Source organism: Oratosquilla oratoria, chromosome 31, assembly GCF_046742065.1.
Source record: "Oratosquilla oratoria isolate Oo_2021 chromosome 31, ASM4674206v1, whole genome shotgun sequence".
Lineage (NCBI taxonomy): Eukaryota > Metazoa > Arthropoda > Malacostraca > Stomatopoda > Squillidae > Oratosquilla > Oratosquilla oratoria.
In genome coordinates, this window is record NC_134807.1 from 47,777,917 (window position 1) to 47,782,916 (window position 5,000).

Consider the following 5,000-nt stretch of genomic DNA (forward strand, 5'->3'; position numbering starts at 1 on the left):
TGAGCTCTCTTTCGGGAAGGAAATAGCTGTCGATCACGAGTCCAACACGTGATCCAAGACTATGGTAAAGCACACATGTACGCACGCACACAAACATACAGATGCTCGAGGGCGCAGTATACAGAGCATTTTCTCGTTCCTCATCTCAGACGAAATCCAGCTTAAATCAAGCGATTAACGAGTTTGCTGCTTATGTTTATTAAGAAGATACTGTGGTAAATGATGCAGTCATGGGACCAGCTTCAGGAGCCTACCAGTGGTGAGCCTGTAAGATGGGCGTCAAAGGGACGTTACCGCCCGTCTTCAAACCCGTCAGTATCCTCACCCCCATCGAGAGGTTGACACTAGTCTTCGGACTACGCCCAGGAGCGTGACATGTAAAACAATGGCAAGAGAAGGCTGACAAACTTCCTAATAACACAGAACAATCATTTATCGGGGACCAAAAGAATGTACGACGGTGCGCTCAAATAAGTGGTTATATGCCTGTCGCTGTTTATCCTATTTGCATGCGACCTTCCCACCCCAAACCCAAAGCACAACACCAGAACTCTAAGGGCCTGTCCACATTGAGCCTCATGTTGCGCTAACACGTTAGTGGTGATGTTGATTGTAGTGTTGCGGGCGGGCTTTTTCAACCCGCCGCGCGCCTCACAACCGTTCTAATTTCATGCAGTGGGACAGTGCCCCATCGTGACGCAGATGATGACACATATAGGGTGGACAAGGAGCAACACTCTTGCATTTATATTTATTGTTTATCTGGTCCTACTCCGCCAGAGCGCTATGTAGGACCGACACTTTTTCTTACCTGATATATAATATATACATATCAACAAAGCTTATAATAGAAATACACCCCGCCAAAAGTATGTACTTATACATCTACTACAGCATCATCCTTGCCTTTGGAACGTGAAATGCAAGGAGCACAAGCGAAGAGACTTAACAAGTGCAAGTATGGAAGTAATCTAAGCAGAAATGCATCGTATTATGAACTGTGAACTGGACAAGGAGGACACGCATCCTCCCTTCAACAATGTCCAGAGGTGACTGACGCGCTTCAGCACTACGGGTAGTAACAAACAGTTTAGACACTCGTCGTTGTATTCAACACTACCAACTGCCTCATGCAACGCTGCACGAGGTTCAGTGTGGAGTTGGCTTAACACACGCATTGGCCCAGCACTGCATCTACAAGTTTGCATCCAAAAACATTAAACTTCCCTCAAATAGCTAGAACTATAGCTGACACAAGGCAGAACCTCAACATCTCCTCAGAAGTCATCAGTGACGTTGCTTACTCCAGGCTACCATAAATAAAAGAAGCACCAAGTGATCACACTAAACGGTCAACCTCTTCCACTGGACGAAAACCTAACATGACCTGGCCTCACATTCGACACACGTAAAACCCTTATTCCTCACACTAAAGACTTTCAAAGTGAAAGCAAATAAGAAACTAAACATACCCAGATCAGTTGTAAACACTGGATTTGGGCAGCAGAAAGAAATATTCATCACCGTTCAAGCAACCCTTAAAAACCACACTTAACCATGTTTCCACAACTGAAAAAGACAACTTACAAACAATACAAAGTAAAGTTTAAGAATAGTAACTGATTGCACTGAACAACACTACGAGAATAAACTCGAAAATCAAAAATTTTACCACAGAGTAGCAAATGAGAATGACAGACACACAATTTATGCAAGAGTACTCGAACCTATTCACCCCTCACATCACATTACACAAATACAGCTCTCAAACACAACATGAAAACAACTTCAGCATTATTCTACTCAAAAATATACAGTATCCCACTACACTTCCATGCAAAAATATATACACATACAGATAATAAAACACGTACTCCATAGACAGCTAAATTCTATAGTTAGCCTAACTTCCTCAGATTCCAACCCAACAGAGAAATTACGTTCAGGTTACCATCCCGCATTGAAACAGCACTAACAAAGAATGGGCCTGGACGAAGTCACCAGAGAACCTCGAGGAAACCATCACACAGAAGGCATGGAGCACATCTACAGTACCCCTCTCATTCCAGACGACTCCACAAGATCTCTCCGGCAGCAGTTCTCTTGAAAGAGAGAACCGAGGCAATGTATACACTGGCTTGTTGTCAATACAAAAATGTAGCTACATGTATCTACGTACATATGCATTAATCAACACGAGCAAACGCTGCCACAGGTCACAGATAAATCCACCATTCTCCTACAGCTCTGACAAAATCCCAAGTAAACTACCGCTCCATCCCCACCGTTTTCAGGCCTATTCGACCAAATTAATCTGTCGTAATGATAATGATACTAATTGCACAAAGTGCATTGTTTACAAAGCGACGGCAACTTTACCATCTTAATTTACTCCACAAAACTATCAAAATCTAATGTTGTACCATATGCTAAAGAAGGTTGAGGTGCTGCACCGGTTTGGATATGACGATAGCCGGGGCCGAGGTAACGCTACGACCGATTCAAGGTCCACGAAGAACTCTGGACCGATTCGAACGACGCGAGAGCGTCCGATATGATGGCGCGGGAAAAGAGGCCAGTCAGTGGGGTTGTAAAAGAAGGAACAACAACAGACAGAAAATATAAAACGAATGAAAAAGAGAGGGAGATTGGAATAGTGGGTGAAGTGAATGAGAATGGGAGTGAGACAAAGGAGAAATAAGAAAAGTGGGAGAGGGAACAAGAAAGGGCAAAGCAGGTGAAGGAAGAGGCGATACAGAAGAACTGAGAAGGAAAAGTAGAAAAAGAAGAGGTGGAGTGAAAAAGAGGGATGTGAAGGGAAGAGGAGAGAAGGAAAGAGAAGAGAGAAGAAGCATAGGGAGGGGAGGGAAGGGAAGTGACGAAGAATGGGAAAGAAGGGAAAGGGAGAGGAAGGGACGGAAAATGGAGATAGTAAGAGATATGGACAACAGTGCAAAATATGGAGGAGAAAAGTGAAATGCGGATATGTATGAGGAGGGAAAATTAAGTTGAAAGGAAACGAAAGGAGTGCGGAAGAGAAAGGGAAACAAGAGTTGGAGGCATGAGGTGGAGTCAAATTGGAAGAAAAGAATAACAAGGGGGAAAGGGAAATACGATGAAGCTGGTAGCAAAGGCACCGTGTAGGGAAGGGAAGAAACGAAGGGGAAGAGGAAGCGAGAAAAGAGGTGCAGAAATAATAGGAAAAGGGACCTCAAAGAAAGTAGGGAAAGGGCAGGAGAGTAGAAATGGGAACAGGGGAGAGAAAAGAGATGAGATGTGAAGGGAACAAGTGAGAGGGAAGGGAAGGATGGGGAAGGAAGAAGGCATGAAGCACAGGGAAGGATGGAGATGATTAAACCTTCCAATTCGGCGAGGCGTTTATGGTTTTTCTTTTGGCTAAGAACAAACGGTTTGAAAGAGGTCTTGATCGATTGAGACCCCATTATTGAATGTCCACAAACTCTCACAGCTGCATAAAATCGTTTGTTTTAACCAAAATAAAACCAATGGTATGCGTCACCGTGTTGAACGGGTTAAGTGGAAACAGTAAAGAGAAAATCCGAAAAGAAAAGCGGTGGAAGAGGTGGGGGTGGAGAAGAGAGGATGTTGAGTGACAGATGTGTCAGGTGGGGGAAGTGGGGGGAAAGAAGATAGGAGGTACAAGAAGGGAAAAAGGATAGGGCTGCAAGAACATGATAGACATGTGTCATGGAGAACTACATAAAGTAGGAAGAGAAACTACGGGAGGGAAAGAGAAGAGACGGGTTGGATGACGAGATGAGAAAATGTTGCAGGAGAGAAGAGAAGGAGAAAAGGTGGGAGATGGATCGAGGTTGTGAAAAAAAAAGGTGTGAGAAGAAACGAAAGGGGGCATGACGGGAACAGAATGCAGGTGCATGGATAAAGGAAGTGGTGGGGAAAAGAAGAGACGTGAGAGGGAAGGAGCGGAAAGAAGGATACGTGAAGAATGAAAGGTCAGAGAGGATGGCAGAGGAGAAGGGAGAAGACTGAAGTTTGGGGAGAGAAGAGCGGGGAGAGAATGAGGGGGGTGGATGGGCGATGCCAAGTTGTATACGGTAGTTGCATGAGGCTGCCCGGCTTCTGATCTACAAGCTTCCCTTCCCCCCTCCCTCTCTCACACTTCTCGACCCCATTCCTCCTTACCATTCTTCCCCTCCTGCCCACACCCTCTTCTATCCTCCCTCCTCTATTTTCTCATCTCTCTCACTTCTCGCACGAATCCAAATGACATTATTCCATGGTATATGCTTCTCTCACTTTAGACTCATTCCTTCGACCCTTCTGTAATGGGCATCACTTGTTCCTATATTGTGGCTACAATCAGGTTGTCTTCATTCAAATGTGTGTAGACCATTTAAAGAAATTTCTCCACTATCCGAATATTCCAAGCCTTCTCTTGGCCAAGGTCAACTCTTCAAGTCATATAAGCTGTGTGTGTGTGGGAGGGGGGTTGATGCTATACGGCTGTGGGGTCTCGGGCGAGCGAGACCCATTTGCCCTAAGTCCATAAAACCATTGGACCTCTGCGCAAACATCAGTGCAATGTCCGGGTGATTCCTCCCTGTCCCCTAAGTGACCAGCCCGTTCTAATCACCTACACAAAACTCCTTCTCTAACCTCTTCCACCCCCGCCCCCTTCGTGGCAATGTTTTCATTTTTATTATTCCCGTTGCCCCTAAGCTACTTCATTCATTTGCGCGTAACACCTTCTGCAGCGAAGAGGTTAATCTGTGTATTTCGATTACACGACCACCGTTTCTTTCCCTCTGATATCACGTTCCCCTACCACGATATAGTCAGCCATTGTTTACAATCTCATGACAACTCAATATCGCGTGACACCACGCTACATGAATACTCTGAGCTGCGTCGTTTGACGTTCGCAGCACGAGAGGGACATAACCCATAACCCTTCTGACGTGCTTTCTCAGCAATATATATTCAAGCCTGATGCAACACTAACCATTAACCGCATTCAA

The 5,000-nt window shown here is 45.0% G+C and overlaps 1 protein-coding gene across 1 annotated transcript in view; it reads right to left on the bottom strand.

Annotated features, from left to right (window-relative positions):
- Positions 1 to 5,000, bottom strand: part of LOC143041663 (max dimerization protein 1-like) — a 165,326-nt gene that overhangs the window by 39,115 nt on the left and 121,211 nt on the right. The window lies entirely within an intron of this gene.